This window comes from Leptidea sinapis, chromosome 2, assembly GCF_905404315.1.
Source record: "Leptidea sinapis chromosome 2, ilLepSina1.1, whole genome shotgun sequence".
NCBI lineage: Eukaryota > Metazoa > Arthropoda > Insecta > Lepidoptera > Pieridae > Leptidea > Leptidea sinapis.
The window spans coordinates 12,811,903-12,826,387 of NC_066266.1; the positions used below are offsets into that span (position 1 = coordinate 12,811,903).

Genomic DNA, 14,485 nt, shown 5'->3' on the forward strand with positions numbered 1-14,485 from the left:
TTCATGAGAATCGGTGGAGTTCAATGTTTAACACCATGACACGAGAATTTATATACGTATTAGAGATAGATGTTTATCTTTAACAGATAATATATATTTATAATATTAGTTTTATTGTGTTTAAATTATATTTAGATGAACAAACATATATCTTATGTGTAGACTAAATTGTAGATATTAAGAAACCATTATGTAATTATTATAATTATTGTAATGTAACACTGAAATTGCGAGCGACAACTTACCCAGATCTTTTAGGGGTTTTTATTGTACTTTGATGAAGATGTAGTAGAATTTTATTTTACCTATGCTTTGTTTTGAACAATAATTATAATATTACTAGCTATCAGAAGCTATAGATTTTTTTTGAGATACAGTAGCTCAATTAAAAAAAAACCTAGCAATCTACTTTGTAAATTAGATTTTATATTATTTTTAAATGATAGAGTTATCCCCCTTATTCATAATGGTTCGCTAACTTTAAACAGCCGCTTAGGAGTGTTTTTTCTCATTCTGACTTAGGAATAGACAATAGAAGAAGACAGAGTGAGCATTAGCAAAGCTTTAAGTTAGCAGACTATTATGAATGAGGGGGAAGTGTTTAGCTGTGACATATAAGCTTTAATTGATATACAAATGATTTAAGTTTAAAGCACGAGACACGTGCCAGATTTTGGCGAGACAACACGTCCTGAGGATGCCTCGTGTAGAGGCGAAACACGTGTCGAATTGTTTTAAAAACAAATATTGGCGGAATTAACACTAAAGAAAACTTAAATCATTTGTATAATTATGGATTTCCGCAAAGTAACGCCTAATTCAATAAATTTTCTTTAATTGATATGTCAAATATTATAGAACTTTACTAACTGTTCTTTCATTAGTATTTTTGTACATATAGCTTTAATACATATACATATATACGTAATGTACCTGTTATTTATCAGAAACACGGTTTATTTAATTTTTAGGAATTCACATGTTTATCCTATGTTGGAACTAAAGTAAACGATACCTACAGATCATATTTCTACAGCTGAAATAAATTATAAGATATTATATTTAAGTATGATTTTACATTCATGGGTCTTAACTAGACATACCAAGAGCATTTATGTATCATTGTTTACTAATACTTGTGAATAAGTAAAAATATATAGTAAGTTTTATTTAGATGACTTAAGTTTTTTTTGTTTAATAACCATTAGGATGTAGACAATCGGATCAAATCTTTTTGTAAAAATCCTTACTAAAATTTTATTTTTAAAATCTTCGCTAAGAACTATTGCTCGTCATTTTATATCAGGCAGTATTTTGTGGAAGTAATGTACATATTGGGCAGCAGTGATTACTTACAAAGTTACCTTTATGTTCGTCTGCCGTCTTATTTTATTTTAATTTATTTATTTATAACAGCTTTGACACAACAAAAACGAAAGAAATGGACCCATAAACCATCATGATGGTTTGTCTGTGGGATCATGACATTTAGTAACTTTATATGTAAATAGATATTAAGTTATGAAGCATTTTATAAACGTGGATGTGAAAATTGTTACATAATATTGTTTAGAATGACTAAGGACAATTTTTTTTATGGAATAGGAGGACAAACGAGCGTACGGGTCACCAGGTGTTAAGTGATCACCGCCGCCCACAATCTCTTGCAACACCAGAGGAATCACAGGAGCGTTGCCGGCCTCTAAGGAAGGAGTATGCGCTTTTTTTGAAGGTACCCATGTCGTTTCGTCTCGGAAACACCGCATAAGGAAACTCATTCCACATTTTTGTAGTACGTGGAAGAAAGCTCCTTGAAAACCGTACTGTGGAGGACCGCCACACATCCAAATGGTGGGGATGATATCTTATTATTAATTATTTAAATCTTTATGTATATATATTTATTCTGTGCTTGTGTTAGTCAATCAGAATGGTTCAGGTTTGAACTACCTCCTAAACCATCAAACTCAAACGCGTGGAGTATCTATGGATAGGTCTAGGTGAAAAATGATATTGAGATTTCTAGTATTTTCTTTAATTGAGCGAGAGTTACACGTTAAAATAAGACTCTTTTGAAAGGATTAAAATGTGTGTAATTGTAACTATGTTTTTCCCCCTTGAAAAAGGTGTGTTGGGGTGAGTAGGAAAACATATATTATTAAAATTGCGAATCAATTATGGCTAAATATATACAGACATCCTTGAGATTCCGAGGTGAGATAGTCAGCATCTTGGGGTCCCCGCTAAGCCTCTGGGAACTCCTAGTGCTAAGGTGCGTGTTACTTCCTCTCAGCGTGTGTAGGAAACAGGATTTATGTGTGGCGTTACACCGAGAACTTAATGGGAGGCGATTAGGTCGTCGACCACTGATGAAGTTTTAAAATACTGCGTATGCTTCTTAAACTGTATTGCTCGGTGACAATTTTGGTTATTAAGCGGAAAGACAAGAAGCAAGAGACAGGAAGCGATAGACAACTGGTATCTCTCTATATTTTTTCTTTTTTTTTTTACAGTAATCGTCTGCACTATCATTTGTCATAACAAAATTACAAGAAAAGAGAATAGATAATTGCGGCGCTTCCAAAAGGTGCTCTGAAAAGGTCCCGAAACGTCGGGTTAACTAAAATAATTATACTAATGTACAAACACAGTAATAAAATAAAAGTGAAAATGTATAAACACAGTTACATTTACATGCGTTTTAATCCTGTATAGTTGATAAAGTCCTTTCCTCTTAGAATTCTTTAAAAAGGGTTTTATTTAGACTACTCTACTTTATCAAAATGATTTGCGTTATCTTTAGTTTTATTTCCGCCAATATTTGTCTTTAAACAATTCGACATGTGTTTCGCCTCTACACGAGGCATACTCAGGACGTGTTGACTCGCCAAAATCTGGCATGAGACTGAGACAAATATTGGCGGAATTAACACTTAAAAAAAACTCAAAATCATTTTGATAAATATGGTGTTCCGCAAAGTAACGCCTACCTCAATAAATTTTCCTACACTACTCTATTTCAAAGCATGCTTGGCAACCCTTATCTGCTTACAACTATTTCATAATAATAACACCTATTAATTTCTACTGCCCTGGTATATATATTTCATTACAGATGTTTTGTCTGTAACTGTGTAATAAGGTAATTATCATTGAAGATTGTTATCAAATTCTAATTAGATTTACACTGCTGATTGTTCCGGACTAATTAACTACAATATTATTATTAAATGGCTTATATTATTGTTCGTCTCCGGTTAATATGTTATATTCATATTAATATATCACTGATAAGGATAAGTATTGCAGTTCATAGTAATGAAAAGTTACTCCAAATTTACTTCTCTCTGTCATAGTATTTTCTTTGAATAACGCGAGTGTCACACATTTAAATAAAACAATTTTAAAGGATTAAAACGCGTGTTAAATAGCAAATAGCCAGGTTTGCCCAGTTTCCTGGATTTTCCCCCACAAACTATATGTATTAGTTTTTTAAGCATTTTATCCCTCAACACGTAGATAGGGTTGTAGAAATAAGTTTTCTGATACCTACATATATAAGGCTTAATTGTAAATTGCTTAAATAAGTAGATTATAAGTAATTTTTGTATATATCTTATTAACAAATATAGAAATTTGAAAATTTGATTTTTTTTTAAAACGCGTGTAATTGCAACGGTTTTTAAATTAGATTTTTGCGTAAAAGTTACATTTTTAGTTTATTAGTGAAACCATTAGTGTACAGCAAATACCACCTCCGAGGAAATAAATGGCGCTTAACTTCATAATGACAACTATGACAAATACTATCTTGGACACATTTCATCTGCAGTCACCCTGAAAACGAGATCTGGAAAGGTCTTGCAACGTCGGGTTGAATAAAATAAAAATGTAACTTCTCCCTGTCATGTAATTCTGTAGTGACAAAGGTAAGATTAAGACTAGTAGCTTTACCTAAGGGCCTTACTATTAAAATCGTAACAAATTTAATACAGTTGAATATCTTTTAAAAGAGTACTTGCTGTATGTTCGACAAATACTACCGACTCCAAAAAAGTATTTCAAAGAATTTGTCTATTTGTCTGTTTGCCCGTGTAATACCTATCCGTAAGCAGTGTGTTGCATACAGATGTCGTCTCATTATCTGTTTTCTACACTGACCTCTACTATATACCACTGGACTGGCGGATTTCAAAGTGCTTTTGTGCCTGTTTGATATTCGCCATTTTGGCGCTGTTGGCCCTGTAGCGAGAGTCTGCGGTACTAAACTAGTGATGACAACCTCAGCAAACATCACCTCAACAAAAAATTTGTCCTTTATTACGTTAATTCTTCACGTATAAATAGCACGGAAAACGAAAGGAATTAATTCAAAATGCAAAAATACTTCATAGTATTGAACGTTTCTTCGCAGCCATTTGTATTATACGTTTATACGTCAATATTAGTTCTCTGGACGCTCGCGAGTGGCGCTTCAAATAGGCACAAAAAATTTGCTGTCAAAGATATGGAACAGCCTGTCCATTGGTATTTATACAGGTCAGTGGTTTTCTACCATACTGATATCAACCCCACCATCTGGATGCCTGGCGTTCCTCCACAGTGCAGTTTTCAAGGAACTTTCTTCCACGTACAACCAACAACCAACCTTGTTGGTTGGTGCTGTGGAATGAGCTCCGTGGTGCGGTGTTTCCGTGACGATACGACACAGCTACCTTAAAAAAAATGGCGTACACTTTTCCAAGGCCGGCAACGCTCCTGTGATTCCTCTGGTGTTGCAAGAGAATGTGGATGGCGGTGATCACTAAACAACAGTTGACCATCCATGAGGCCATAATGAGGCTTTCTATTGGTAACAGAATTTTCAAAAGCAGTTCAGTAGGGATTATCTCCTACAAACTCACAAACTTTAACTCTTTTCAATATTAGTATTAGTTTCTATTTCTTAATAACACTACTTACAGAACCTTCAAGTTGATGAATGAAGCTATTGCGTCATGAGATGAATATCAAATATAGTTTTAACGCCTGAAATATATAAATAATAAAATTGCCTTCGCGCGTCAGATCAGACTGAATGCTTACTTACTTTATTAAAATAAAATACTTTTTAAAGGATTCAAACTGGTGCAATTGTAATATTAAAGATACAAACATTTTGAATGTTGCATCTCAATATTTGTATTCTTGATAAAGTTTTATATCTTCATTAGGACGTTAAAGAATTTTCTAGAAACTGTGACAGTTAGTAAGTCGTCACTTTGAGACATAAGATGTTAAGTCTCATTTGCCCAGTAACTTCACTAGCTACGACACCCTTCAGACCGAAACACTGTAATGTTTACACATTACTGCTTCACGGCAGAAATAGGCGCCGTTGTGGTACCCATAACCTAGCCGGAGCAAAATAGCCTCCCACTGTACGTACGCGATTATATTCTACTCAAAACAGTTATTTGCTTTAATAATATTATTAATTATTCAAACAATTTTATGTACTATTTTGAGCAAGAGTATAAATATAAAATATATACTGTAGGTATAAAACATTAAGTACTACTCACGTCAAATCTTCAATGAAGAGGACACCTAACACTCAACCCGTCATTGCTATGCGGGCCTATTGTGCCCTACCGCGACCGCTCTCGTCTAATCGATCAACTTTACATTTAGCTCATCTGCATACTAATTCTGCTCCTGGTCTTATTATGGGCCAACATTTCAATGTACAATCCTGAAGAAAACGTTTTAGATATTTTTATGCAATATTTTAAATATTATTTATTTGTTTAGAATAAGTACGTTTATTTTCATGCAATGCGTTATTTCATGGAAACGCACATGTAATTGAGTATGTGTTTAACGCAGCCTGTATTACCAGAGGCAAAGCACTTGGAACGCGTGTCCCCGAGTAAGTAGAAACTAACCTTAATTCACACCGGTTTAGCGCAAATTAAATTATTTACGAATAAATTTTTAATCGATCTCATTGTTCGTAGGTTCGCTAATAATAGATCTAAAAGGCACACATAAACTCGTTCCACTTTTAATCATTTTATTAACAAACCTATCAAATTTTAACTTACCTATACAACAGAAAATAGTGACAAAAAATAAATTTGAAATTTGACGTTGCAGATAGGTACAAATGTATTTAATTATAACCATATGATTTAATAACTGAGAAGTGCTAATCCTGTCTGTTCTGTCGGCACTCAGCAAGTGATCGCTGGCCAGCGTCCTCTGTCCCAACCGCACTGCCTCTTCCCTTTTTTGTCACCTATTTATCGCAAATATGATCTTTTCTTACATTTTTATGTAGTTGCCAGAGGAAGCGTTACTGAATTTATAAATAATCGAATATTGAATTTTGAATTTATAATAATTTTATGTAAAACCGACATCACAATGGTACGTTGCGGGTAAGGATTGAACTGAGGGCACCATAGTCAGAGTCATTGTTGATGGAGATTTATGCACTAAAATATTACTTAAAACAAACCCCTTATCTATATAATAACTCCTAAACTATTCGACCGATCTCAATGAAATCTTTTGTAATAGATTCGTTGAAGCTCGAGGAAAGTTTACATATATAATTTATATGGCAAAACAACCAGGTCAGCCAGTGTAAAGTAATCTATTACAGTTACGTATGTGAAATAGATTAGGTATAATAAAAATGTTGCTTTTCATTTAAAATTTGGTGATAAAATTATATTTATTATTATTGACAGTTGAATTTTGATCGTGGTTGTACAATGTAGAATGGCTTAAAACTCGGAGGTAACTGATCTCAAAATTATTGGCTATGCGGGCAATTACGATTAATAAAGCAATGGTCACTATCACGTGCGAATATTTATTATAATGCTCACTTGAATCTTAATGATGTTCTAGTCATAATTAAGTATTCTGTTCGTGGGGATAGCTCATTAGAAGAGTAACGCGTTTTGGTACTTTCACCTGCTAAGAATTTTTTAAGCGATAAGCTCTTGGTGTGTTTATATAAAATAGTTTAGAATTTATTCAAACGAGTAACTCATGTACAAATTTAAAATCTGCTTTTGTGTATCTTGGTATAATGCGTTGCTAGGGTTTGCGGTGTAAAAATATTATCTAGCTTGGTCTGTTTTAAGAACTTAAGAATAATTTATGCGTGTAGGTCAAAACATATTTTTATCTTCATCCTTTTAAAAGTTTAAAATGAGTTACTGAGTGTGAGTACAGTGCATACATCAATTTAATTCAATTCTTAAATAAATAAAGGCAATATACGAATAATTTAAAAACTATATATAATAAATTAGGAAATTTTTAGGATTTTCACAACAAAGACAAAATTTGGAATTTACTTCCACACTCTTCGTACTCTTTTTCACAGATTCTAGAATATATCTGGTAATTACTTAAGTTAAATATTCTCACCTGCGCTAGCATGCCACTGATATATATTGCTATGAAGATATAACAGGCGTTATAATTACACAGTTAAACCTTAGGTTCAGTCAAATAACAGAGTCTATCAGTCGAAATCGCCAATTAATTAATGATTTATAGAACTAATATTATTTAAAAAAGATATCAACTATCGTTTTTATTTACATTTAGTCACGTTACAATGACATGTAATAACGTAATCGAGGTTAAGTAAGCCTTAAAATATTATTTTCTATAATTTACACATATTTTTAAATTAATATTCCTTGATAGATTAAAAAATTGTATGGATGCGAAATAATTAAAGATTCATTGAAAGGGTTAGCGGGCAGATTCGGCACGCTCATGGTATTAATAACTTTATCCATCACCCGGTGACGGGTTAAGATGAATCAATGTCAAAGGGTTAGGTTAGGGTATTCAAAGTTTAGAATGTTAAGTCAAATGTTAAATTGCAGTATTAACGAATACGCAATGTATTAGTTTCTATTCAATGCGGCTTAGATTCCGTTACAAAAGTTTGAAATTAGAATTATTTCTTAAACTGCTGATTTCAAAAGGACTGCGGCCTCTTATAAATCCCTACAACGGTAAAATACATATATAAATAATTAAATAAAATAAGCCTTTATTGCTGTTACTTATAATAATATTAATTAATATTATATACTTAAGTAATTGCTAACGATTTTTTAACAGCTTGTCCTTCGACAAAGGCCTCCTCCAAAGACTTCCATCTTTCTCTCTCTCCATTCTCATCCATTATGGGCCAGCCACTCTCTTAGGTTATCCTCCCATCGTTTTATTTGTCGCCCTTTGCTTCTTTTGCACTCTCGTGGATACCCATCCGCTATGATTTTTGTCCAATTTTCGTTTTTTTTTTTTGTAAAATACATAGTGTATTAAAAATAATTTCAATATTAATACATAATAGTATTAAAAGTGCTATTTTTGTGGCGTACTTATAAAATAAACATTTGAATTGGAAGATTTCGCAACAATTTGGTTTTTTGCTGTGGTATTTTCAGATACTCTTCTAAATCACGGAATTACAAACCAAATTCTAGTGAATAAGCTCAAAAGCAATCTCATATTCAATACACAGAATAAACGCGAATATTCATAACCATACCTTTATAAACATTATTTTTCTCTGTGTCGGTTAACATAATAAAACTCAGGAAAAGCAATAAAAAAAAATTGCACAGTTATATTTTAGAAGTCAATGATACGCGCAAAAATTATTACCACAGTACTAGGTAGGTATGTAGTTAGGTATTAAAAAACCGTGTTGCAAGCCAATTGATGGTAAAAAGTTTAGTAGGTATCCAATAAAAGTGAAAAAGTTTGAGAAGCTTGTGTTGTGATTTATTCTGTGTAACAGACAAAGGGTTAAGCCATTAATTAACGGTATTCTCGCATCAATTGGTCAAAAGAAGGGATTATACTTTGTAATTTGATATTGTGTAGGCGAAATGGAGCTAGGTGTGATATTTCATTCAAATTAAAATGCAATTTCTTTGAAATGAAACTTCAGCTATATACATCTCCGTTTACGTGTATTATTACGTAATAATAATAATTATTATTATTATTGACTTAGTGGGAGGCTAAGGCACCTATTTCTGCCGTGAAGCAGTAATGTGTAAGCATTATTGTGTTTCGGTCTAAATGGCTAGTGAAATTACTGGGATTAAATGAGACTTAACATCTTATGTCTCAAGGTGACGACAACAATTAATGTGGTGCCGCTAAGAATTTTTGGGTCTTTCAAGAATCCTGATCGACTCTGCATTGTAATGGGCAGGGCGTATCAATGACCATCAGCTGAACGTCGGGCTCGTCTCATCCCTTATTTTCATAAAAAAAAAATATAGTTGCTGATTTTAGTGATTGCTATAAATATTCAATTGTAGATAATCTCAATGCTTTCAATAGTGTCGACTACTGTAGAAGAAATTTTTACAAATCGCCAACGTCCATATCACGTTGAATACACCGGTTCTCGTCCGATCACCGAAGTTAAGAAACGTCGGGCGGGGTCAGTACTTAGATGGGTGACCGCTTGGGAACACCGCGTGATGTTGGCTTTTTTTTATGGAAAACTTTCTTACTATGTACATGTTTTTTTTGCATCTTTAATGATGGCAGATATACTATTAGGTTATAATAAGTCTTATCGCTTACCTTTTATCGAAAAATCTCTTACTGGAGTAAGTAAGAGTGGTCAGTTGTAGTGAGGTTTTCTAGTAAGTTTCCTGATAGAATATAGTCATAGTTCAGACACTATTACGTCTTGCCTCAAGCATCATTATAATATGTTAAACATTGAGGAAATAAAATATAGCACTACCCGCTTTTTTGTAAATCATACTAACAAGTACCTAATTTGCACATTAACAATGGTTTTCAAATAACGTCAAGCATGTTAATGTGTTTTTAACTACTAGTTATTTTCCAATTAAATATCATAAAACCAAAGCCTTAACACATCACCCGTGATGAAGTTTCATCATAAAATCTGACCACCTAAGTCGTGAAAAATGGTCACCTTTTAGATCACGAGAAATAAGGAAGTATATTATATTAATAAGAGCAGACTCCGCAAAATATATAACAGTCTTAAAGATAAATAACAATCTGTGTAATACCCTTATAATAAGCTAGCTGATCTGACAGACGGTGTTCTATCAATAGAAAAAAAAATGGATATAGTATGTAATTCTTAATAGATATACATATATGCCATCGCATACTTTTAGGCCTATATCTAATATATATCAAATTCTCATGTCGCGGTGTTTGTAGTTAAACTCCTTCGAAACGGCTTGACCGATTCTCATGAAATTTTGAGTGCATATTGGGTAGGTCTGAGAATCGGACAACATCTATTTTTCATCCCCTTAAATATTGAGAGTGGTCCACGCCAATTTTTTTTTTAATTTTTTGACATTTTTTTTAAATTTATTTGATTATGAGTCAGCATTAAAAATACATTCAACTTCAAATTTTCACCCATCTACGATCAACAGTTACTTTTGTATCGCTTTAAATATCGGCAATACAACGTTTGCTGGTCAGCTAGTAAGATATACAATTCCACCATACATTATTTTGTTATACTTATCTCAAAGGGTTTTCGATGAAATCTCCCAGACGGCTTTATTTTCTGACGTCTCCAACAAATACCGATCATATATACAAAGATATACTCGCGATTTGTATGACAATTTCTGTAAGTGTGCGTGAATTTCTCAAAATAGAGGTTAGTTCTAAACTCATTTTAATTTCGACGTTTTCACAGTTGTCATAGTTTATCTAGACCAGCTGAAAATCGAGTAACTATTTAATGTTAATCACGTTAAAATAACAGAATATATATTTTTATCTTGTGTGATCCGATTCCCCATTGTGCATTAAAAATTGCCTGTTACTCTTGTATTGTGTAAAATAATAAAAAAAAACATAGACTAGAGGGATTCACTCTTTAAATCAAAAAAGTAAATAAACAAATTTTTGTGTTAATGCTTGTGTTATATTTTTATAATAGTAATTGTTATACATCGAATATGTAATTCTTTAAATAATATAAAACGGTAATTATCTTCATTTACTTCTTATTAAAAAAAAACAAAAAAGAATTCCTTCGAGCCGGATTTGAACCAGCGACCTATGGATAACAACTTATTACAAACTACAGTCCACCGCTCTACCAACTGAGCTATCGAAGGGATAGAAATCAGGTTGAAATTTTGTATCGCTTACTTGTATGTGTATTTTAGTTTATAACCCTGTTATCATAGATATTATTATTTAATTAGGCTCCCGTCGTGTTTGTTTGTCTGAACATGATAATCTTAAGTACCTAGTAGGTATTTTTTTAACTAAAAATAAGGGACGAGACTAATGCCCATTACACTACAATGCCGCTCAGTACCCATCATCTAGCCGGCATTCTGTGCAAAGGAGCCTCCCACTTGTTAAAAATATGGTATATTATATTCACACATTATTACTTAATCAATTGATATTGATTTACGACCTAATAAATTAAATTGGGGTTTTTGTATAAGAATTCAAATGTTTGATGTTCAGTTAGACAGATATTTGATATTAGAAAAATTAATAAAACCTTAAAAAGTTTCACCTGATCATAGATTTGGTATTACTAGCCCAATCATACGAACCAATTTTGATATGTCAATGTGTGCGTTAGCTAGTGGTTTAATATCCAAAATACTAATCTATCTGTATATCATAATATATATAAATTAAGTGACACGTTGTTTGTCCGCGATGGACTCCTAAACTTAATGAACAGATTTAAATGGGGATTACTTCATGGACTCCAGTTTAGTCCAACTTGAGAGATAGGATAGTTTTTATTTCGAATTGGGACCCTTAATTATTTTTATTTTTAATATTTGTTTTGTATGTACATATTTTCTATTAGAGAATTTATTGACGCACGGTTTGACAGTTCCGCTATGAAATAATTTTATTGTAGTTAACAACAGGGAGGAATGACGTTATATACATAATATAGAACGTCATTGACAGGGAGCATATTTTACAAAATAATTCTTGGTGTTATGAAATATTATTGACAAATTAATAAAAAAACGGTATTTTATTTATTATGCACAGAATTATTATGTCAGGGCTAGTATATATATAAAAGAGAATGTATGTTTGTATGTTCCCTAATAACTCCTAAACTATTCGACCGATCTCAATGAAATATTTTGTAATAGATTCGTTGAAGCTCAAGGAAGGGTTACATATATAATTTGTATGGCAAAACAACGTTTGCCAGGTCAGCTAGTGAGCTGTAAAATTAGATTGTGTTTTAACGGATATTAATAAAAAAAAATAGTGGCGTGTTCTGAATTAGATTGTGTTGTTATATAATCAACAATCCAACAAAAGAAACAATTCACAGGTAAATACTGATTTTTCAAAACTGCTTTCGTATCATAAATCATAAAATAATGATTGAAGTACGATACATTTTATGTACGATTTGATAATATTTGGTAGGTCTGAGAATCGGTCGTTATCTAATTTTTATACCCCAAATATTTTAATTATTGACTTTTTTCTTATTACTTTATATGGCAATACAACGTTTGCTAGTTACTTATAATATAAAGCGGTCCTATATCATTGCTATTAAACCAATTTTAACCAAAAACCAAAATTAATCAGGCTAATGCTTTATTCTTTAACAACATGTTATTATATTTATAGGCACAAAATACTAATTATTGATACAAAAAAAATCTATCATGATTGTCTTGATTTGATTTAAATCACAGTCGTAAGTAACAGGTAACCCAGATAACAATATCAAGCGGCAAAGCGACTCCGCGAATATTTCATCTCAAGAGAACCACTAAATTATCTAAATAGAGATCGCTCCCCAATCAGCGCGAACGAAACATAGATAGAAACATACTGGATGTGACAAGATGCATTATAATATCTAACACAATATCGAATAACTCTGTTATTAATATATTTACTGACCGTATTTAGTAGTAGTAGTAGATTTAAGGTATTATTATTTTACACAAATAAAACTTGAAAAACAAAATTTTATGAACGATGCGGGATTCGAACCCACGACCTCCGGCGTTCCGTGCCGGTGCTCTAACCAACTGAGCTAACCGTTCGAGTACCACCTCGTTATAAAATTCTGTTTGCTTTGCTCAACTCTCAGGTTGTGGCTTCATCTACAGGATTTACTTTACAGTTGATAACCTGCTCAACTCTCCGACATCTCAATTCAATTTGCTAATATTTGCATATTAGCAAATTGAATTGAGATGTCGCTCTTGTAAGTAAAACAATATGTTATGTTTTTAAAGTGATAACCCTCACTTCTAGGATTAATACACAAATAAATTTATTTTTTATTCAAGTTTCTAGGTTTATTAGTTTCAATTATTTATACAAATTAATGAAACTGTAGTGTCTGTTGGTATTTTCAATGTAACATGTTTTTTACTACATAAATACATATACACTATCTGTATACTTATTTCAGAAAACCAATTTTTTAATCTGTCTATCTTTTTGTTTCAGAGAATACGCAAAACGGGTAGACCGATTTTTACGGCTGTGACATTTACTGGCAGATATCTCGAGTCATAAGAAGAAATATACTTATTTAAATAATTGAGGGAGGATAATTAAATATACTATGCCACGTAATATGTATTGTTCTATCCAGTAATCATTAGTAGCAATTGGAATCAAGATGGCGGACGGAAATACGTCGCGCCTACTGTCATGGCGGCCGGAAGTCCTCTCGCCATTTGATAAATAGTTGTTCTTGAAGAGTTTTTCTCATGCAAATGAGGGGGTTCGGATGACGGATCGCATTTGTCACAATATCGCTGGCTCGGATTTAATTTGCGATTGCAGCGGCCCGGATAATCCGACGGTTTTGTTGATTGCAATGTTCGTGAAACTGGGCTTGATTGTACCATGCTATTTACAATTTGGTAGAAAGTTTTAATGTAGGTTTACGAAATATATCATCATACATAATATAATAATACTTACACTTAGAACATAACTTTTTTATGTATATGGGTATCGAGGCGCATTTCAATGATCATTTTATTAACATTATTATAATATTGTTATAATTATAATAAATTTGACGAACTATAGAGGCCAGTGGTTGGTGACTGCCCACGTAGATAGAGGTCCCGGGTTCGAATCCAGGTGGATGCAAACATTTACAAGATGAATATGGATGTTTGTTTATAAGTCAATTTATATTTATGTATGTTTTATGTCTTGTACGCATAGTACATGCTATGCCTAGTTTGGGGCAAGATAATTTGTGTAAATGTGTGTCAATATCACATTATACAAGTTGATGAATGGTGTACTTCACTTCATCTAAGCAAATCCATATATTGTGTACAAAATTAATATCAGGACTTAAATTATTTTTGTTACGAAATTTTTGTAGAAGTTCAATCATCACAATAAAATATTTGATTTTTATCGTCTGTAAAGTTCATGTTGA

General features: G+C 32.4%; 2 non-coding genes across 2 annotated transcripts; one reads left to right on the forward strand and one right to left on the reverse strand.

Moving 5' to 3' along the window:
- The first annotated feature begins 9,411 nt into the window (after positions 1-9,411).
- On the forward strand, positions 9,412-9,530 carry LOC126978197 (5S ribosomal RNA). The gene has a single exon (XR_007732531.1). It is a non-coding gene; the product is annotated as a 5S ribosomal RNA (ribosomal RNA).
- Positions 9,531-11,082: 1,552 nt separating this feature from the next.
- Trnay-gua (transfer RNA tyrosine (anticodon GUA)) lies at positions 11,083-11,171 on the reverse strand. Its single transcript is given in 2 exon segments — positions 11,083-11,118; positions 11,135-11,171. It is a non-coding gene; the product is annotated as a tRNA-Tyr (tRNA).
- Positions 11,172-14,485: the final 3,314 nt, after the last annotated feature.